At 46.1% G+C, this 24,000-nt stretch overlaps 1 pseudogene; it reads right to left on the bottom strand.

Moving 5' to 3' along the window:
* The window catches only part of LOC124020875, a 131,918-nt pseudogene that overhangs the window by 10,314 nt on the left and 97,604 nt on the right, over window positions 1-24,000 (bottom strand).

Genomic DNA, 24,000 nt, shown 5'->3' on the forward strand with positions numbered 1-24,000 from the left:
GTCTCTCTGCCTGCCTGCCTGCCTGTCTCTGCCTGCCTGCCTGTCTGTCTCTGCCTGCCTGCCTGTCTGTCTCTGCCTGCCTGTCTGTCTGTCTCTCTGCCTGCCTGCCTGTCTCTCTGCCTGCCTGTCTCTGCCTGCCTGCCTGTCTCTGCCTGCCTGCCTGTCTCTGCCTGCCTGCCTGTCTCTCTGCCTGCCTGCCTGCCTGTCTCTCTGCCTGCCTGTCTCTCTGCCTGCCTGCCTGCCTGTCTCTCTGCCTGCCTGCCTGCCTGCCTCTGCCTGCCTGCCTGCCTGTCTGTCTCTGCCTGCCTGCCTGCCTGTCTCTCTGCCTGCCTGCCTGTCTCTCTGCCTGCCTGCCTGTCTCTCTGCCTGCCTGCCTGCCTCTCTGCCTGCCTGCCTGCCTCTCTGCCTGCCTGCCTGCCTCTCTGCCTGCCTGTCTCTCTGCCTGCCTGTCTCTCTGCCTGCCTGTCTCTCTGCCTGCCTGCCTCTCTGCCTGTCTCTCTGCCTGCCTGTCTCTCTGCCTGCCTGTCTCTCTGCCTGCCTGTCTCTCTGCCTGCCTGTCTCTCTGCCTGCCTGTCTCTCTGCCTGCCTGTCTCTCTGCCTGCCTGTCTCTCTGCCTGCCTGTCTCTCTGCCTGCCTGTCTCTCTGCCTGCCTGTCTCTCTCCATCATTATTTGAAGCCCAGTCAGCAATAGGAAGTATTGATGCCAGCTAATCCTTTAGTGTATCCACTTACAGACGGTGACGTCTTCCACGTTTCAATGCAGAGAGGAACATAACATGAGAGAGGAGAGGGAGAAACACAGAAAGGAGTAGCAGACCTACCCTGGAAGGTCCTCTGTAGAGACATCGTAGCTGGTCCCAGGACTGACTCTGCTGGGGGTCCAACGTGGTCTCAGCAAACACCTACAACACATCAGCATGGATCAGCCATAACACATCAGCATGGATCAGCCACAACACATCAGCATGGATCAGCCACAACACATCAGCATGGATCAGCCACAACACATCACATCAGCATGGATCAGCCACAACACATCACATCAGCATGGATCAGCCACAACACATCACATCAGCATGGATCAGCCACAACACAACACATCAGCATGGATCAGCCACAACACATCACATCAGCATGGATCAGCATGGATCAGCCACAACACATCAGCATGGATCAGCCACAACACATCACATCAGCATGGATCAGCCACAACACATCACATCAGCATGGATCAGCCACAACACATCAGCATGGATCAGCCACAACACATCACATCAGCATGGATCAGCCACAACACATCAGCATGGATCAGCCACAACACATCAGCATGGATCAGCCATAACACATCAGCATGGATCAGCCACAACACATCAGCATGGATCAGCCATAACACATCACATGGATCAGCCATAACACATCAGCATGGATCAGCCATAACACATCAGCATGGATCAGCCACAACACATCAGCATGGATCAGCCACAACACATCAGCATGGATCAGCCACAACACAACACATCAGCATGGATCAGCCACAACACAACACATGGATCAGCCACAACACATCAGCATGGATCAGCATGGATCAGCCATAACACATCAGCATGGATCAGCCATAACACATCAGCATGGATCAGCCACAACACATCAGCATGGATCAGCCATAACACATCAGCATGGATCAGCCACAACACATCAGCATGGATCAGCCACAACACAACACATCAGCATGGATCAGCCACAACACAACACATGGATCAGCCACAACACATCAGCATGGATCAGCCATAACACATCACATGGATCAGCCATAACACATCACATGGATCAGCCACAACACATCAGCATGGATCAGCCACAACACAACACATCAGCATGGATCAGCCACAACACAACACATCAGCATGGATCAGCCACAACACATCAGCATGGATCAGCCATAACACATCAGCATGGATCAGCCACAACACAACACATCAGCATGGATCAGCCATAACACATCACATGGATCAGCCACAACACATCAGCATGGATCAGCCACAACACAACACATCAGCATGGATCAGCCATAACACATCACATGGATCAGCCATAACACATCAGCATGGATCAGCCACAACACATCAGCATGGATCAGCCACAACACATCAGCAGGGATCAGCCACAACACATCACATCAGCATGGATCAGCCACATCACATCAGCAGGGATCAGCCACAACACATCAGCATGGATCAGCCACAACACAACAGCATGGATCAGCCACAACACATCAGCATGGATCAGCCACAACACATCACATCAGCATGGATCAGCCACAACACATCACATGGATCAGCCACAACACATCACATCAGCATGGATCAGCCACAACACATCACATGGATCAGCCACAACACATCACATGGATCAGCCACAACACATCAGCATGGATCAGCCACAACACAACAGCATGGATCAGCCACAACACATCAGCATGGATCAGCCACAACACATCAGCATGGATCAGCCACAACACATCAGCATGGATCAGCCACAACACATCACATCAGCATGGATCAGCCACAACACATCACATCAGCAGGGATCAGCCACAACTCATCACATGGATCAGCCACAACACATCACATGGATCAGCCACAACACATCACATCAGCATGGATCAGCCACAACACATCAGCATGGATCAGCCACAACACATCACATCAGCAGGGATCAGCCACAACACATCACATGGATCAGCCACAACACATCACATGGATCAGCCACAACACATCACATGGATCAGCCACAACACATCACATCAGCATGGATCAGCCACAACACAACAGCATGGATCAGCCACAACACATCAGCATGGATCAGCCACAACACATCAGCATGGATCAGCCACAACACATCAGCATGGATCAGCCACAACACAACACATCACATGGATCAGCCACAACACATCAGCATGGATCAGCCACAACACATCAGCATGGATCAGCCACAACACATCAGCATGGATCAGCCACAGACGTTGGTTGATTGGTTATACGGTTGATTTAAGGGTTGTGAAACGTATAAGAACAGAGTTCAGCTCAGAGAATAGATGGATTATCCCCCACAGAATCAAATAAAACACTCATCTATTAAACGTCTTATATGTGGTCTCTATAGGACACTATCCTCATCTCTAGGACACTATCCTCATCTCTAGGACACTATCCTCATCTCTAGGACACTATCCTCATCTCTAGGACACTATCCTCATCTCTAGGACACTATCCTCATCTCTAGGACACTATCCTCATCTCTAGGACACTATCCTCATCTCTAGGACACTATCCCCATCTCTAGGACACTATCCCCATCTCTAGGACACTATCCTCATCTCTAGGACACTATCCTCATCTCTAGGACACTATCCTCATCTCTAGGACACTATCCCCATCTCTAGGACACTATCCTCATCTCTAGGACACTATCCTCATATCTAGGACACTATCCTCATCTCTAGGACACTATCCTCATCTCTAGGACACTATCATCTCTAGGACACTATCATCTCTAGGACACTATCCTCATCTCTAGGACACTATCATCTCTAGGACACTATCCTCATATCTAGGACACTATCCTCATCTCTAGGACACTATCATCTCTAGGACACTATCCTCATATCTAGGACACTATCCTCATATCTAGGACACTATCCTCATCTCTAGGACACTATCCACATCTCTAGGACACTATCCTCATCTCTAGGACACTATCCTCATCTCTAGGACACTATCCTCATCTCTAGGACACTATCCTCATCTCTAGGACACTATCCTCATCTACACTATCCTCATCTACACTATCCTCATCTCTAGGACACTATCCTCATCTCTAGGACACTATCATCTCTAGGACACTATCATCTCTAGGACACTATCATCTCTAGGACACTATCATCTCTAGGACACTATCATCTCTAGGACACTATCATCTCTAGGACACTATCATCTCTAGGACACTATCCTCTCTAGGACACTATCCTCATCTCTAGGACACTATCCTCATCTCTAGGACACTATCCACATCTCTAGGACACTATCCTCATCTCCAGGACACTATCCTCATCTCTAGGACACTATCCTCATCTCTAGGACACTATCCTCATCTCTAGGACACTATCCTCAATTCTAGGACACTATCCACATCTCTCATCTCTAGGACACTATCCACATCTCTCATCTCTAGGACACTATCCACATCTCTCATCACTAGGACACTATCCACATCTCTAGGACACTATCCTCAATTCTAGGACACTATCCTCAATTCTAGGACACTATCCTCAATTCTAGGACACTATCCACATCTCACATCTCTAGGACACTATCCTCAATTCTAGGACACTATCCTCAATTCTAGGACACTATCTCTATCTCTAGGACACTATCCTCAATTCTAGGACACTATCCACATCTCTCATCTCTAGGACACTATCCACATCTCACATCTCTAGGACACTATCCACATATCTAGGACACTATCCTCATCTCTAGGACACTATCCTCATCTCTAGGACACTATCCACATCTCCAGGACACTATCCTCATCTCCAGGACACTATCCTCATCTCTAGGACACTATCCTCATCTCTAGGACACTATCCTCATCTCTAGGACACTATCCACATCTCACATCTCTAGGACACTATCCACATCTCTCATCTCTAGGACACTATCCTCATCTCTAGGACACTATCCACATCTCACATCTCTAGGACACTATCCTCATCTCTAGGACACTATCCTCATCTCTAGGACACTATCCTCATCTCTAGGACACTATCCTCATCTCTAGGACACTATCCCCATCTCTCATCTCTAGGACACTATCCAAATCTCTAGGACACTATCCCCATCTCTAGGACACTATCCCCATCTCTAGGACACTATCCCCATCTCTAGGACACTATCCCCATCTCTAGGACACTATCCTCATCTCTAGGACACTATCCACATCTCTAGGACACTATCCACATCTCTAGGACACTATCCTCATCTCTAGGACACTATCCTCATCTCTAGGACACTATCCTCATCTCTAGGACACTATCCTCATCTCTAGGACACTATCCACATCTCTAGGACACTATCCACATCTCTAGGACACTATCCTCATCTCTAGGACACTATCCTCATCTCTAGGACACTATCCTCATCTCTAGGACACTATCCTCATCTCTAGGACACTATCCACATCTCACATCTCTAGGACACTATCCACATCTCTCATCTCTAGGACACTATCCTCATCTCTAGGACACTATCCTCATCTCTAGGACACTATCCTCATCTCTAGGACACTATCCTCATCTCTAGGACACTATCCTCATCTCTAGGACACTATCCTCATCTCTAGGACACTATCCACATCTCTAGGACACTATCCACATCTCTAGGACACTATCCTCATCTCTAGGACACTATCCTCATCTCTAGGACACTATCCTCATCTCTAGGACACTATCCACATCTCCAGGACACTATCCTCATCTCTAGGACACTATCCTCATCTCTAGGACACTATCCACATCTCACATCTCTAGGACACTATCCACATCTCACATCTCTAGGACACTATCCTCATCTCTAGGACACTATCCTCATCTCTAGGACACTATCCACATCTCCAGGACACTATCCTCATCTCTAGGACACTATCCACATCTCTAGGACACTATCCTCATCTCTAGGACACTATCCTCATCTCCAGGACACTATCCACATCTCCAGGACACTATCCACATCTCCAGGACGACACTATCCACATCTCCAGGACACTATCCACATCTCCAGGACACTATCCACATCTCCAGGACGACACTATCCTCATCTCCAGGACACTATCCAGGACACTATCCTCATCTCCAGGACACTATCCTCATCTCCAGGACACTATCCTCATCTCCAGGACACTATCCTCATCTGAGGACACTATACCCAGCTCTCATCTCTAGGACACTATCCACATCTATTATCTCTAGGACACTATCACACTATCCTCATCTCTAGGACACTATCCTCATCTGAGGACACTATCCTCATCTCTAGGACACTATCCTCATCTCTAGGACACTATCTCTAGGACACCTCTCATCTCTAGGACACTATCCTCATCTCTAGGACACTATCCTCATCTCTAGGACACTATCCTCATCTCTAGGACACTATCCTCATCTCTAGGACACTATCATCATCTCTAGGACACTATCCTCATCTCTCTCCTCATCTCTAGGACACTATCCTCATCTCTCATCTATCTCCAGGACACTATCCACATCTCTCATCTATAGGACACTATCCACATCTCTCATCTCCAGGACACTATCCACATCTCTCATCTATAGGACACTATCCACATCTCTCATCTCCAGGACACTATCCACATCTCTCATCTATAGGACACTATCCACATCTCTCATCTCCAGGACACTATCCACATCTCTCATCTATAGGACACTATCCACATCTCTCATCTCCAGGACACTATCCACATCTCTCATCTATAGGACACTATCCACATCTCTAGGACACTATCCTCATCTCTCATCTATAGGACACTATCCTCATCTCTAGGACACTATCCTCATCTCTCATCTATAGGACACTATCCACATCTCCAGGACACTATCCACATCTCTCATCTATAGGACACTATCCACATCTCTCATCTCCAGGACACTATCCACATCTCTCATCTCTAGGACACTATCCACATCTCTCATCTCCAGGACACTATCCACATCTCTCATCTCTAGGACACTATCCACATCTCTCATCTCCAGGACACTATCCACATCTCCAGGACACTATCCACATCTCTCATCTATAGGACACTATAGTAGCTCCAAAGACCTCCACTGTTGACAGGCTTCAATGAACAGAAAAGGAACAGAATAAAACAGTTTCCACTCTGATGATTTGGATCTTTTTAATAACTGTAAAATGCGCCTGAGGAAAAACCCATCAAACCTGACCTGCATGAAGATTGGCTGAACGGCAACGACAAACAAGAGAAAGATCATCTGTTTTGAAAAGTCAGTTATTTAAGATAAATGCAGGGTCGAAGTGACATTTACAACATTGACTGGAGGCTAAACAGGTGTGTGTGTGTGTGTGTTGTCTGATTGGTGAGATGACATTTTCAAACGCGAACAGAGAGAGATAGAGAGATGTGAGGGATTCTGGGACGGTGAACAGCAAAGCACTGATAGTGTGATGGATCAGAACGTGTCAATTACCCTTGACTTCGTCTACATCTTGTTGTGTTACAGCCTGAATTCAAAATGGATTACATTGATTTGTTTTCTCTCACCCATCTACACACAATACCCCATGAATTATTATTATTTTTTAAATAAAGAAATCTCATTTATAGAAGTGTTCACACCTGGGTCAATACTTCGTAAAAGCACCTTTGGGGGCGATTGCAGCTGAGTCGTCTTGGGGAAGTCTGGATCAGCTTTGAGTCGTCTTGGGGAAGTCTGGGTCAGCTTTGAGTCGTCTTGGGGATGTCTGGATCAGCTTTGAGTCGTCTTGGGGATGTCTGGGTCAAGCTTTGAGTCGTCTTGGGGATGTCTGGATCAGCTTGGAGTCGTCTTGGGGATGTCTGGATCAGCTTGGAGTCGTCTTGGTGATGTCTGGGTCAAGCTTTGAGTCGTCTTGGGGATGTCTGGATCAGCTTGGAGTCGTCTTGGGGATGTCTGGATCAGCTTGGAGTCGTCTTGGTGATGTCTGGGTCAAGCTTTGAGTCGTCTTGGGGATGTCTGGATCAGCTTGGAGTCGTCTTGGGGATGTCTGGATCAGCTTGGAGTCGTCTTGGGGATGTCTGGATCAGCTTGGAGTCGTCTTGGGGATGTCTGGATGAGCTTTCAGTCGTCTTGGGGAAGTCTGGATCAGCTTTGAGTCGTCTTGGGGATGTCTGGATCAGCTTTGAGTCGTCTTGGTGATGTCTGGATCAGCTTTGAGTCGTCTTGGGGATGTCTGGATCAGCTTTGAGTCGTTTTGGGGAAGTCTGGATCAGCTTTGAGTCGTCTTGGGGAAGTCTGGATCAGCTTTGAGTCGTCTTGGGGAAGTCTGGATCAGCTTTGAGTGGGCCACTCAATGACACATTCTAGTTCTGAAGCCATTCCACTGTTGCTTGGCTGTGGCTCGGGGTCATTGTCCTGTTGGAACGTATATCCTCACCCCAGTCTAAGGTTGTTCGCACTCTGAAGCAGGTTCTGTGCCTGTATTTGGCTCCATTCACTGTTTCCTCTATCCTTACCAGTCTCCCAGTCCCTGCAGCTGAAAAGCATCCCCATAGTATGATGCTGCCACCACCATGCTTCACGGTAGGGATGGTGTTAGACAGGTGATGAGCTGTGCCTGATTGTATTCAGACCAAAGAGTTCCATTTCAGTCTGATCAGACCACAGGATATTTTGCCTTATGCTCAGTATTTCACAGGACTTGTTTTGAAAACACCATATTTGATGTAATTTGTCTTATTCTCAGGAGTGGCTTCCGTCTGGCCACTCTCCCATAAAGCCCAGATTGGTGAAGTTCTGTAGAGACTGGTTCTCCCAACTCAGCCATTGGGGTTTTTGGTCAACTCCCTGACCAAGGTCCTTCTTGCCCGGATGCTCAGTTTGGTCGGACACTAGCTCTAGGCAGAGTCTGGTTAGTTCCATATTTGTTAAATTTCCCAATACTGGAGACCACTGTGCTCTTGAAAACTTTCAACACTCTAGAAATTGTTTTATACCCTTCCACAGATACACTACATGATCAAAAGCATGTTGACATCACATACTGCTCATCAAACATCTTATTCCAAAATCATGGGCATTAATATGGAGTTGGTACCCCCCTTTGCTGCTATAACAGACTCCACTCCTCTGGGAAGACTTTCCACTAGAACATTGCTGAGGACTTGCTTCCATTCAGCCACAAGAGTATTATTGATGTCTGGCACTGATGTTGGGTGATTAGGCCTGGCTCGCAGCTCGGCGTTCCAATTCATCCTAAAGGTGTTCGATGGGGTTGAGGTCAGGGCTCTGTGCAGGCCCAGTCACGTTCTTCCACACCGATCGCGACAAACAATTTCTATATGGACCTTGCTTTGTGCACAGGACCACAGAAATTCATTTCATGAAGTTCCCAACGAACAGTTCTTGTGCTGATTTTGCTTCCAGGGGCCGTTTGGAACTCGGGAGCCAGTGTTGCAACCGTGGACAGACGAGTTTTAGGCACTTTGTGCTTCAACTTGTGTGGCCTACCATTTCACAGGTCAACGGTTGTTGCTCCTAGACAGTTCCACTTCACAATAACAGCACTTACAGTTGACCAGGGGTAGCTCTAGGTGGGGAGAAATTTGACGCACTGACTTGTTGGAAAGGTGGCATCCTATGACGGTGCAGCATTGAAAGTCACTGAGCTCTTCAGTAAGGCCATTCTACTACCAATGTTTGTCTATGGAGATTGCATGGCTGTATGGAGATGTATGGCTGAACTGGCCAAATCCACTCATTTGAAGGGGTTTCCACATACTGCTGTCTATATAGTGTATCTGATTCCTCACAGTTCTATCCGTGAGATCAAGGGACAGTTTCTCCAGTTCCTCCGACTTCATGGTATAGTTCCTGCTCTGACATGCACTGTCAGCTGTGGGACCTTATATAGAGACAGGTGTGGTTCTTTTGTATTGGTCACAGGTGGACTCCAGTCAAGTTGTGGATGATCAAAGGAAATTGGATCCACCTGAGCTCAATTTGGAGTTGTCATAACAAAGGGATTGAATACTACATTTACATTTACATTTAAGTCATTTAGCAATATGTAAATGAGATATTTCTCTATTGCATTTTCAACAAATGAGCTAAAATGTCAATGTCATCCATTTTGAATTCAGGCTGTAACAACATCATGTGGAATAAGTCAAGGGGTGTGAAACATTCTGAAGGTGCTGGATTTATTTCTCTGTGGTTGTGTGTGTTAATACTCTATTTTCTGTTGTATGGCATAGTTATAGTGAATGAGTGTGTGTAGGCTTGTTTGTGTATGGTGTGCGTATGGTGTGTGTGTGGTGTGTGTGTGGTGTGTGTGTGGTGTGTGTGTATGGTGTGTGTGTGTATGGTGTGTGTGTGTATGGTGTGTGTGTGTATGGTGTGTGTGTGTATGGTGTGTGTGTGTATGGTGTGTGTGTGTATGGTGTGTGTGTGTATGTATGTGTATGTGTGTGTGTATGTGTATGGTGTGTGTGTATGTGTATGGTGTGTGTGTATGTGTGTGGTGTGTGTGTATGTGTGTGTGTATGGTGTGTGTGTGTATGTATGTGTATGGTGTGTGTGTGTGTATGGTGTGTGTGAGGTGTGTGTGAGGTTAGGGTCTTGCTGTGGTGGTAGTTTAATTAAAATGAGTGGATAAACAGGTTATGACCGAGAGCCTGCTGGACATCACCGTCATAGTAACAACCAGGCACCACAGACAATCTGCTGGACGTCATAGTAACAACCAGACACCACAGACGGCCTGCTGGACGTCATAGTAACAACCAGACACCACAGACAACCTGCTGGACGTCATAGTAACAACCAGGCACCACAGACAGCCTGCTGGACATCACTGTCATAGTAACAACCAGACACCACAGACGGCCTGCTGGACGTCATAGTAACAACCAGGCACCACAGACAACCTGCTGGACGTCATAGTAACAACCAGGCACCACAGACAGCCTGCTGGACGTCATAGTAACAACCAGGCACCACAGACAGCCTGCTGGATGTCATAGTAACAACCAGGCACCACAGACAGCCTGCTGGACGTCGTAGTAACAACCAGGCACCACAGACGGCCTGCTGGACGTCATAGTAACAACCAGGCACCACAGACAGCCTGCGTACCAAATGGATACTCCAGATTACCTATAGAGTGCAGTAGGTTTGTAGTGCACTATGTAGGGAACATGGCCTAAGCATAGGAGAGCGAGAGGGAGAGAAAGAGGGAGAGAAAGAGGGAGAGAGAGAGGGAGAGAAAGAGAGAGAGAAAGAGGGAGAGAGAGAAAGAGGGAGAGAGAGAAAGAGGGAGAGAGAGAAAGAGGGAGAGAGAGAAAGAGGGAGAGAGAGAAAGAAGAGAAAGAGGGAGAGAGAGAAAGAGGGAGAGAGAGAAAGAGGGAGAGAGAGAAAGAGGGAGAGAGAGAAAGAGGGAGAGAGAGAAAGAGGGAGAGAGAGAAAAGGGAGAGAGAGAAAGAGGGAGAGAGAGAAAGGGAGAGAGAGGGGGAGAGAGAGGGGGAGAGAGGGAGAGAGAGAGAGAGAGAGGGAGAGAGAGGGAGAGAGAGGGGGAGAGAAAGAGGGAGAGAGAGAGAGAGAGAGGGAGAGGGGGAGAGAAAGAGGGAGAGAGAGGGAGAGAGAGGGGGAGAGAAAGAGGGAGAGAGAGAGGGAGAGAGAGAGGGAGATAAAGAGAGAGGGAGAGAAAGAGGGACAAGTGATTGAGTGTTTCCAGAACCTTCAATAAACTCAGCCTCTCAGAGAGAGAGAGAGTGTTTCCAGAACCTTCATTAAACTCAGCCTCTCAGAGAGAGAGAGAGAGAGAGTGTTTCCAGAACCTTCATTAAACTCAGCCTCTGTGTTTGGATATTTATTTACTAGACAACTAATTTGAATAAACCAATTACACGCCATTCAGATGACAGAATGGTCTGCTACAGTCAAGATACAGCTAGCTGGAGAAAACACCAACAAAACTAATCACTGTTCTTTATTTTCTCCTGGGGGGGGGACTGTTGATATAGAGTAGGTGAAAGACAGAAATAGAGGATGAGAGAGAGACTAAGAGAAAGAGCAGGAGGGGAAGAGTGAGACTAAGAGAAAGAGCAGGAGGGGGAGAGAGAGAAAGGAGAGAGTAAGTGAGACAGGAGAGAGAGGAGAGAGTAAGCGAGAGAGGAGAGAGAGGAGAGAGAGAAAGGAGAGAGTAAGCGAGAGAGGAGAGAGAGGAGAGAGTAAGCGAGAGAGGAGAGAGAGGAGAGAGTAAGCGAGAGAGGAGAGAGAGGAGAGAGTAAGCGAGAGAGGAGAGAGAGGAGAGAGTAAGCGAGAGAGGAGAGAGAGGAGAGAGAGACAGGAGAGAGTAAGAGAGACAGGAGAGAGACTAAGAGAAAGAGCAGGAGGGGAAGAGAGAGAAAGGAGAGAGTAAGCGAGAGAGGAGAGAGAGAAAGGAGAGAGTAAGCGAGAGAGGAGAGAGAGAAAGGAGAGAGTAAGCGAGAGAGTGAGCGAGAGTAGCGAGAGAGAAAGGAGGGAGTAAGCGAGAGAGGAGAGAGAGAAAGGAGAGAGTAAGCGAGAGAGGAGAGAGAGAAAGGAGAGAGTAAGCGAGAGAGGAGAGAGAGAAAGGAGAGAGTAGGAGAGAGAGAAAGGAGAGAGTAAGCGAGAGAGGAGAGAGAGAAAGGAGAGAGTAAGCGAGAGAGGAGAGAGAGAAAGGAGAGAGTAAGCGAGAGAGGAGAGAGAGTAGCGAGAGAGAAAGGAGAGAGTAAGCGAGAGAGGAGAGAGAGAAAGGAGAGAGTAAGCGAGAGAGGAGAGAGAGGAGAGAGTAAGCGAGACAGGAGAGAAAGGAGAGAGTAAGCGAGAGAGGAGAGAGACTAAGAGAAAGAGCAGGAGGGGAAGAGAGAGAAAGGAGAGAGTAAGCGAGAGAGGAGAGAGAGAAAGGAGAGAGTAAGCGAGAGAGTAAGCGAGAGTAGCGAGAGAGAAAGGAGAGAGTAAGCGAGAGAGGAGAGAGAGAAAGGAGAGAGTAAGCGAGAGAGGAGAGAGAGAAAGGAGAGAGTAAGCGAGAGAGTAAGCGAGAGTAGCGAGAGAGAAAGGAGAGAGTAAGCGAGAGTAGCGAGAGAGAAAGGAGAGAGTAAGCGAGAGAGGAGAGAGTAAGCGAGAGAGGAGAGAGTAAGCGAGAGAGAAAGGAGAGAGTAAGCGAGAGAGGAGAGAGAGAAAGGAGAGAGTAAGTGAGAGAGTAAGCGAGAGTAGCGAGAGAGAAAGGAGAGATTAAGCGAGAGAGGAGAGAGTAAGCGAGAGAGGAGAGAGTAAGCGAGAGAGGAGAGAGACTAAGAGAAAGAGCAGGAGGGGAAGAGAGAGAAAGGAGAGAGTAAGCGAGAGAGAAAGGAGAGAGTAAGCGAGAGAGGAGAGAGAGAAAGGAGAGAGTAAGTGAGAGAGGAGAGAGAGAAAGGAGAGAGTAAGTGAGAGAGGAGAGAGAGAAAGGAGAGAGTAAGTGAGAGAGGAGAGAGAGAAAGGAGAGAGTAAGCGAGACAGGAGAGAGAGAGAAAGGAGAGAGTAAGCGAGAGTAGCGAGAGAGAAAGGAGAGAGTAAGCGAGAGAGTAAGCGAGAGTAGCGAGAGAGAAAGGAGAGAGTAGCGAGAGAGGAGAGAGTAAGCGAGAGAGGAGAGAGTAAGCGAGAGAGGAGAGAGTAAGCGAGAGAGGAGAGAGTAAGCGAGAGAGGAGAGAGACTAAGAGAAAGAGCAGGAGGGGAAGAGAGAGAAAGGAGAGAGTAAGCGAGAGAGGAGAGAGAGAAAGGAGAGAGTAAGCGAGAGAGGAGAGAGTAAGCGAAAGAGGAGAGAGAGAAAGGAGAGAGTAAGCGAGAGAGGAGAGAGACAGGAGAGAGAGGAGAGAGTAAGCGAAAGAGGAGAGAGAGAAAGGAGAGAGTAAGCGAGAGAGGAGAGAGTAAGCGAGAGAGGAGAGAGTAAGCGAGAGAGGAGAGAGTAAGCGAGAGAGGAGAGAGTAAGCGAAAGAGGAGAGAGAGAAAGGAGAGAGTAAGCGAGAGAGGAGAGAGTAAGCGAGAGAGGAGAGAGTAAGCGAGAGAGGAGAGAGTAAGCGAGAGAGGAGAGAGTAAGCGAGAGAGGAGAGAGACTAAGAGAAAGAGCAGGAGGGGAAGAGAGAGAAAGGAGAGAGTAAGCGAGAGAGGAGAGAGAGAAAGGAGAGAGTAAGCGAGAGAGTAAGCGAGAGTAGCGAGAGAGAAAGGAGAGAGTGAGCGAGAGAGGAGAGAGAGAAAGGAGAGAGTAAGCGAGAGAGGAGAGAGAGAAAGGCGAGAGTAAGCGAGAGAGTAAGCGAGAGTAGCGAGAGAGAAAGGAGAGAGTAAGCGAGAGTAGCGAGAGAGAAAGGAGAGAGTAAGCGAAAGAGGAGAGAGAGAAAGGAGAGAGTAAGCGAGAGAGAGAGAGAGAAAGGAGAGAGTAAGCGAGAGAGAGAGAGAGAGAGAAAGGAGAGAGTAAGCGAGAGAGAGAGGAGAGAGAGAAAGGAGAGAGGAAAGAGAGTAAGCGAGAGAGGAGAGAGAGAAAGGAGAGAGTAAGCGAGAGAGAGAAAGGAGAGAGTAAGCGAGAGAGAGAGGAGAGAGAGAAAGGAGAGAGTAAGCGAGAGAGAGAGAGAGAGAAAGGAGAGAGTAAGCGAGAGAGAGAGAAAGGAGAGAGTAAGCGAGAGAGAGAGGAGAGAGAGAAAGGAGAGAGTAAGCGAGAGAGAGAGGAGAGAGAGAAAGGAGAGAGTAAGCGAGACAGGAGAGAGAGAAAGGAGAGAGGAGAGAGAGAGGAGAGAGAGAAAGGAGAGAGTAAGCGAGAGAGAAAGGAGAGAGTAAGCGAGAGAGAAAGGAGAGAGTAAGCGAGAGAGAAGAGAGAGAAAGGAGAGAGTAAGCGAGAGAGAAAGGAGAGAGTAAGCGAGAGAGAAAGGAGAGAGTAAGCGAGAGAGAAAGGAGAGAGTAAGCGAGAGAGAAAGGAGAGAGTAAGCGAGAGAGAGAGGAGAGAGAGAAAGAAGAGAGTAAGCGAGAGAGAGGAGAGAGAGAAAGGAGAGAGTAAGCGAGAGAGAGAGGAGAGAGAGAAAGGAGAGAGAGAGGAGAGAGAGAAAGGAGAGAGTAAGCGAGAGAGAGAGGAGAGAAAGGAGAGAGTAAGCGAGAGAGAGAGAGGAGAGAGAGAAAGGAGAGAGTAAGCGAGAGAGAGAGGAGAGAGAGAAAGGAGAGAGTAAGCGAGAGAGAGAGGAGAGGGAAAGGAGAGAGTAAGCGAGAGAGAGAGGAGAGAGAGAGAGAGTAAGCGAGAGAGAGAGAGGAGAGGGAAAGGAGAGAGTAAGCGAGAGAGAGAGGAGAGAGAGAAAGGAGAGAGTAAGCGAGAAAGAGAGGAGAGAGAGAGAGAGTAAGCGAGAGAGAGAGGAGAGAGAGTAAGGAGAGAGTAAGCGAGAGAGAGAGGAGAGAGAGAAAGGAGAGAGTAAGCGAGAAAGAGAGGAGAGAGAGAGAGAGTAAGCGAGAGAGAGAGGAGAGAGAGTAAGGAGAGAGTAAGCGAGAGAGAGAGGAGAGGGAAAGGAGAGAGTAAGCGAGAGAGAGAGGAGAGAGAGAGAGAGTAAGCGAGAGAGAGAGAGGAGAGGGAAAGGAGAGAGTAAGCGAGAGAGAGAGGAGAGAGAGAAAGGAGAGAGTAAGCGAGAGAGAGAGGAGAGAGAGTAAGGAGAGAGTAAGCGAGAGAGAGAGGAGAGGGAAAGGAGAGAGTAAGCGAGAGAGAGAGGAGAGAGAGAGAGAGTAAGCGAGAGAGAGAGAGGAGAGGGAAAGGAGAGAGTAAGCGAGAGAGAGAGGAGAGAGAGAAAGGAGAGAGAAAGCGAGAGAGAGAGAGAGAGAGTAAGGAGAGAGTAAGCGAGAGAGAGAGGAGAGGGAAAGGAGAGAGTAAGCGAGAGAGAGAGGAGAGAGAGAGAGAGTAAGCGAGAGAGAGAGAGGAGAGGGAAAGGAGAGAGTAAGCGAGAGAGAGAGGAGAGAGAGAAAGGAGAGAGTAAGCGAGAGAGAGAGGAGAGAGAGTAAGGAGAGAGTAAGCGAGAAAGAGAGGAGAGAGAGAGATCTCTGTATTGTTAATATTTCACTGTTGTTTATTATCTACTTCACTTGCTACAGGCAATGTAAACATGTTTCCCATGACAATAAAACCCTTAAATTGAATTTGAATTGAGAGAAACAGACAGAGAGAGAGAGAGAGTGTAAGACAGACAGATGGGCTGGCTGGATGGTACCTATGAGAGGTTACCCACAACATTCCTTACCCTTTTCCCATCATCCCCTGCTTCCCTGGACATCACGTTGGTCTAAAACAACAAGAGAGGTGACCATCAGAAAACACAATGAAGTGACAGACAGATGGAGAGAGGAAGAGAGCTCTGTGTGTCGCTTCTCTGAAGGTTATCTAGCAGGACAGTTGTCTACTGGTGTGTCGCTTCTCTAAAGGTTATCTAGCAGGACAGTTGTCTACTGGTGTGTCGCTTCTCTAAAGGTTATCTAGCAGGACAGTTGTCTAGTTGTGTGTCGCTTCTCTAAAGGTTATCTAGCAGGACAGTTGTCTACTGGTGTGTTGCTTCTCTAAAGGTTATCTAGCAGGACAGTTGTCTAGTTGTGTGTTGCTTCTCTAAAGGTTATCTAGCAGGACAGTTGTCTACTGGTGTGTCGCTTCTCTAAAGGTTATCTAGCAGGACAGTTGTCTAGTGGTGTGTTGCTTCTCTAAAGGTTATCTAGCAGGACAGTTGTCTAGTGGTGTGTTGCTTCTCTAAAGGTTATCTAGCAGGACAGTTGTCTACTGGTGTGTCGCTTCTCTAAAGGTTATCTAGCAGGACAGTTGTCTAGTTGTGTGTTGCTTCTCTAAAGGTTATCTAGCAGGACAGTTGTCTACTGGTGTGTCGCTTCTCTAAAGGTTATCTAGCAGGACAGTTGTCTACTGGTGTGTCGCTTCTCTAAAGGTCATCTAGCAGGACAGTTGTCTGGTTGTGTGTCGCTTCTCTAAAGGTTACAGTTGAAGTCGGAAGTTTACATACACTTAGGTTGGAGTCATTAAAACTCGTTTTTTCAACCACTCCACAAATGTCTTGTTAACAAACTATAGTTTTGACAAGTTGGTTAGGACATCTACTTTGTGCATGACACACGTCATTTTTCCAACAATTGTATACAGACAGATTATTTCACTTATAATTCACTGTATCACAATTGCAGTGGGTCAGAAGTTTACATACACTAAGTTGACAGTGCCTTTAAATAGCTTGGAAAATTCCAGAAAACGATGTCATGTCTTTAGAAGCTCCTGATAGGCTAATTGACAACATTTGAGTCAATTGGAGGAGTACCTGTGGATGTATTTCAAGGCTCAGTGCCTCTTTGCTTGATACCATGGGGAAATAAAAAGAAATCAGTCAAAACCTCAGAAAAACAATTGTAGACCTCCACAAGTCTGGTTTATCCTTGGGAGCAATTTCCAAATGCCTGAAGGTACCATGTACATCTGTACAAACAATATTACGCAAGTATAAACACCATGGGACCACACAGCCGTCATACCGCTCAGGAGATGAACGTACGTTGTTGCTAAAAGTGCAAATCAATGCCAGAACAACAGCAAAGGACCTTGTGAAGATGTTGGATGAAACAGGTATAAATGTATCTATATCCACAGTAAAACGAGTCCTATATCGACATAACCTGAAAGGCCGCTCAGCAAGGAAGAAGCCACTGCTCCAAAACCGCCATAAAAATGCCAACTACGGTTTGCATCTGCACATGGGGACAAAGATCGTACTTTTTGGAGAAATGTCCACTGGTCTGATGAAACAAAAATATAACTGTTTGGCCATAATGACCATCGTTATGTTTGGAGGAAAGGGGGAGGCTTGCAAGCTGAAGAACACCATCCTAACCGTGAAGCACGTGGGTGGCAGCATCATGTTGTGGGGGTGCTTTGCTGCCGGAGGGACTGGTTCGCTTCACAACATGGATGGCATGAGGCTGGAAAATTATGTGGATATATTGAAGCAACATCTCAAGACATCAGTTAGGAAGTTAAAGCTTGGTCGCAAATGGGTCTTCCAAATTGACAATGACCCCAAGCATACTCCCAACATTGTGGCAAAATGGCTTGAGGACAACAAAATCAAAGTATTGGAGTGGCCATCACAAAGCCCTGACCTCAATCCCATAGAACATTTGTTGGCAGAACTGAAAAAGCGTGGTCCTACAAAAAGGAGGCCTACAAACCTGACTCAGTTACACCAGCTCTGTCAGGAGGAAGGGCCAACATTCAACCACCTTATTGTGGGAAGCTTGTAGAAGTCTACCTGAAGCGTTTGACCCAAGTTTACATTTTTATTTTTATGGCTGCAGGGGCAGTATTGAGTAGCTTGGATGAAAAGGTGCCCATTGTAAACGGTCAGCTCCTCAGTCTCAGTTGCTAATATATGCATATTAGTATTAGTATTGGATAGAAAACACTAAAGTTTCAAAAACTGTCAAATATTGTCTGTGAGTATAACAGAACTGATATTGCAGGCGAAACCCTGAGGAAAATCAAAACAGGAAGTGGCTTCTTTTTTTGAAATCTCCATGTTCCATAGACTCCCTTTGCTGGATTTACAGGGATATGAACCAGATTCCTTTTCCTATCGCTTTCTCAAGGTGTCAACCGTCTTCAGACATAGTTTCAGGCTTTTATTTTGAAAAATGAGACAGAACGATACCATGGCGTCAAGTGGTCACATAACTTTTGCTCGCGCAACAGAATTTGGACAGCCATTGTTTTCCCCTCTCCTACTGTGAAAGACATGTGCGGTTGATATATTATCAATTATATATTTTAAAAACAACCTGAGGAGTGATTCTAAAAAACGTTTGACATGTTTCTGTGGACATTATGGAAACTATTTGGAATTTTCGTCTGTGTTGTCGTGACCTCTCTTTCCTATGGATTTCTGAACATAACGCGACAAACAAACGGGGGTATTTTGGATCTAAAAATAATCTTTAAAAGGAACATTTGTTGTGTAACTGGGAGTCTCGTGAGTGAAAACATCCGAAGATCATCAAAGGTAAACGATTCATTTGATTGCTTTTCTGATTTTCGTGACCGAGCTACCTGATGCTAAGTGTAGCATCGCACGATAAACTTACACAAACGCTTGGATTGCTTTTGCCGTAAAGCATAATTTCAAAATCTGACACGACAAGTGAATTAACAAAAGGCTAAGCTGTGTTTTCCTATATTGCACTTGTGATTTCATTAATATAAATATTTGTAGTAATATTTATTGTATGTAGCGCTATGCTATTCAGCGGTTGTTGATGACACTTATCCCGATATCGGGATTGAAGCCATAACAATTTAAAGGCAATGCTACCAAATACTAATTAAGTGTATGTAAACTTCTGAGTTCACCAAAATTGGGTTTGTTTTCGAATTCTTTGTGGCTCTGTGTAATCTGAGGGAAATATGTGTCTCTAATATGGTCATACATTTGGCAGGAGGTCAGGAAGTGCAGCTCAGTTTCCACCTCATTTTGTGGGCAGTGAGCTCATAGCCTGTCTCTCCCCTCTCACGAGCAGCTACTATAAAATAACACACAACCAACCAACCCCATTAACAGGTCTGAGGTCATATTCTGTGTGATGTCACTGACTGACCTGTGCGAGGGAGGTGCTTCGCCCCCTCCCGGTCTCCGTGGTGACCCTGTCCCCGCCCCTCCCTCTCTGTGAAGAGATACACTTGTAGCAGCTCCAGACCTGCAGCAACCTGGGCTCCGCGTGGCCACTCCCCTTCCTCTGCAGACACTGGCAGTGGTACAGGTGGCCGCAGCTACACACACACACACACACACACACACACACACACACACACACACACACACACACACACACACACACACACACACACACACACACACACACACACACACACACACAAAAGGTGTTAACAGCATTCATCATATCATTGTACTGTAAACAGATCTGACACCACTCCTCCTCTATCAGAACATTGTACTGTAAACAGATCTGACACCATTCCTCCTCTATCAGAACATTGTACTGTAAACAGATCTGACACCACTCCTCCTCTATCAGAACATTGTACTGTAAACAGATCTGACACCACTCCTCCTCTATCAGAACATTGTACTGTAAACAGATCTGACACCACTTCTCCTCTATCAGAACATTGTACTGTAAACAGATCTGACACCATTCCTCCTCTATCAGAACATTGTACTGTAAACAGATCTGACACCATTCCTCCTCTATCAGAACATTGTACTGTAAATATATCTGACACCATTCCTCCTCTATCAGAACATTGTACTGTAAATATATCTGACACCATTCCTCCTCTATCAGAACATTGTACTGTAAATATATCTGACACCATTCCTCCTCTATCAGAACATTGTACTGTAAATATATCTGACACCATTCCTCCTCTATCAGAACATTGTACTGTAAATATATCTGACACCATTCCTCCTCTATCAGAACATTGTACTGTAAACAGATGAGACACCATTCCTCCTCTATCAGAACATTGTACTGTAAATATATCTGACACCATTCCTCCTCTATCAGAACATTGTACTGTAAACAGATGAGACACCATTCATCCTCTATCAGAACATTGTACTGTAAATATATCTGACACCATTCCTCCTCTATCAGAACATTGTACTGTAAACAGATGAGACACCAGTCCTCCTCTATCAGAACATTGTACTGTAAACAGATGAGACACCATTCATCCTCTATCAGAACATTGTACTGTAAACAGATCTGACACCATTCCTCCTCTATCAGAACATGGTACTGTAAATATATCTGACATCATTACTCCTCTATCAGAACACTGTACTGTAAACAGATGAGACACCATTCCTCCTCTATCAGAACATTGTACTGTAAACAGATGAGACACCATTCCTCCTCTATCAGAACATTGTACTGTAAATATATCTGACACCATTCCTCCTCCATCAGAACGTTGTACTGTAAACAGATGAGACACCAGTCCTCCTCTATCAGAACATTGTACTGTAAACAGATCTGACACCATTCCTCCTCCATCAGAACGTTGTACTGTAAACAGAAGAGACACCATTCCTCCTCTATCAGAACATTGTACTGTAAATATATCTGACACCATTCCTCCTCTATCAGAACATTGTACTGTAAACAGATGAGACACCATTCCTCCTCTATCAGAACATTGTACTGTAAACAGATGAGACACCAGTCCTCCTCTATCAGAACATTGTACTGTAAACAGATGAGACACCAGTCCTCCTCTATCAGAACATTGTACTGTAAACAGATGAGACACCAGTCCTCCTCTATCAGAACATTGTACTGTAAACAGATGAGACACCACTCCTCCTCTATCAGAACATTGTACTGTAAACAGATGAGACACCACTCCTCCTCTATCAGAACATTGTACTGTAAACAGATGAGACACCATTCCTCCTCTATCAGAACATTGTACTGTAAATATATCTGACACCATTCCTCCTCTATCAGAACATTGTACTGTAAACAGAAGAGACACCATTCCTCCTCTATCAGAACATTGTACTGTAAACAGATGAGACACCACTCCTCCTCCATCAGAACATTGTACTGTAAACAGATGAGACACCATTCCTCCTCTATCAGAACATTGTACTGTAAACAGATGAGACACCACTCCTCCTCCATCAGAACATCGTACTGAGAGTGTTGTGGTGATGACCTGAATATGATGATGTCATGACAGTGGTGGTAGAGAACACACGTGGATGTGAGTGTTGTGGTGATGACCTGAATATGATGATGTCATCTGGGCTGTCCTGCCGTCTCCTGTACTGCTGCAGGCAGATGTTACAGTGGTCCTGACGGGGGTGGAGCCCCCTGCTGACCGCCGCTCGCAGGTGAGACAGGGACCAGTGGAGGTCATGGTTCAACAGACTGGTGGTCGTCTCCAGTAACGTCTGGGGGAGGGGAGAGAACTATTTGATGCAATGTATCCTGGTCCCAGATCAGTTTGTGCTCTGGACAAATGTTTGAAAGAGAACGGATGGATTTACTGTTCTCTTCTCCTGGAAATTATTTCTCACAGAATCAAACATTCACACAAAGTAATCCTCTCTAGTCTCTCATGTTAAATAGTACTGTACAACCCACCAGTCATCCTCTCTACTCTCTCATGTTAAATAGTACTGTACAACCCACCAGTCATCCTCTCTAGTCTCTCATGTTAAATAGTACTGTACAACCCACCAGTCATCCTCTCTAGTCTCTCAGCATGTTAAATAGTACTGTACAACCCACCAGTCATCCTCTACTCTCTCAGCATGTTAAATAGTACTGTACAACCCACCAGTCATCCTCTCTACTCTCTCAGCATGTTAAATAGTACTGTACAACCCACCAGTCATCCTCTCTACTCTCTCATGTTAAATAGTACTGTACAACCCACCAGTCACCCTCTCTAGTCTCATGTTAAATAGTACTGTACAACCCACCAGTCATCCTCTAGTCTCTCATGTTAAATAGTACTGTACAACCCACCAGTCATCCTCTAGTCTCTCAGCATGTTAAATAGTACTGTACAACCCACCAGTCATCCTCTCTAGTCTCTCATGTTAAATAGTACTGTACAACCCACCAGTCATCCTCTACTCTCTCAGCATGTTAAATAGTACTGTACAACCCACCAGTCATCCTCTCTAGTCTCTCATGTTAAATAGTACTGTACAACCCACCAGTCATCCTCTAGTCTCTCATGTTAAATAGTACTGTACAACCCACCAGTCATCCTCTAGTCTCTCAGCATGTTAAATAGTACTGTACAACCCACCAGTCATCCTCTCTACTCTCTCAGCATGTTAAATAGTACTGTACAACCCACCAGTCATCCTCTCTAGTCTCTCATGTTAAATAGTACTGTACAACCCACCAGTCATCCTCTACTCTCTCAGCATGTTAAATAGTACTGTACAACCCACCAGTCATGTACAACCCACCAGTCATCCTCTCTAGTCTCTCATGTTAAATAGTACTGTACAACCCACCAGTCATCCTCTCTAGTCTCTCATGTTAAATAGTACTGTACAACCCACCAGTCATCCTCTCTAGTCTCTCATGTTAAATAGTACTGTACAACCCACCAGTCATCCTCTCTAGTCTCTCATGTTAAATAGTACTGTACAACCCACCAGTCATCCTCTCTAGTCTCTCAGCATGTTAAATAGTACTGTACAACCCACCAGTCATCCTCTCTAGTCTCTCATGTTAAATAGTACTGTACAACCCACCAGTCATCCTCTAGTCTCTCATGTTAAATAGTACTGTACAACCCACCAGTCATCCTCTAGTCTCTCATGTTAAATAGTACTGTACAACCCACCAGTCATCCTCTCTAGTCTCTCATGTTAAATAGTACTGTACAACCCACCAGTCATCCTCTCTAGTCTCTCATGTTAAATAGTACTGTACAACCCACCAGTCATCCTCTCTAGTCTCTCATGTTAAATAGTACTGTACAACCCACCAGTCATCCTCTCTAGTCTCTCAGCATGTTAAATAGTACTGTACAACAACCACCAGTCATCCTCTCTAGTCTCTCATGTTAAATAGTACTGTACAACCCACCAGTCATCCTCTCTAGTCTCTCATGTTAAATAGTACTGTACAACCCACCAGTCATCCTCTCTAGTCTCTCATGTTAAATAGTACTGTACAACCCACCAGTCATCCTCTCTAGTCTCTCATGTTAAATAGTACTGTACAACCCACCAGTCATCCTCTCTAGTCTCTCAGCATGTTAAATAGTACTGTACAACCCACCAGTCATCCTCTCTAGTCTCTCAGCATGTTAAATAGTACTGTACAACCCACCAGTCATCCTCTCTAGTCTCTCAGCATGTTAAATAGTACTGTACAACCCACCAGTCATCCTCTCTAGTCTCTCAGCATGTTAAATAGTACTGTACAACCCACCAGTCATCCTCTCTAGTCTCTCAGCATGTTAAATAGTACTGTACAACCCACCAGTCATCCTCTCTAGTCTCTCAGCATGTTAAATAGTACTGTACAACCCACCAGTCATCCTCTCTAGTCTCTCAGCATGTTAAATAGTACTGTACAACCCACCAGTCATCCTCTCTAGTCTCTCATGTTAAATAGTACTGTACAACCCACCAGTCATCCTCTCTAGT

This window comes from Oncorhynchus gorbuscha, unplaced genomic scaffold, assembly GCF_021184085.1.
Source record: "Oncorhynchus gorbuscha isolate QuinsamMale2020 ecotype Even-year unplaced genomic scaffold, OgorEven_v1.0 Un_scaffold_962, whole genome shotgun sequence".
NCBI classification, from domain to species: Eukaryota; Metazoa; Chordata; class Actinopteri; order Salmoniformes; family Salmonidae; genus Oncorhynchus; species Oncorhynchus gorbuscha.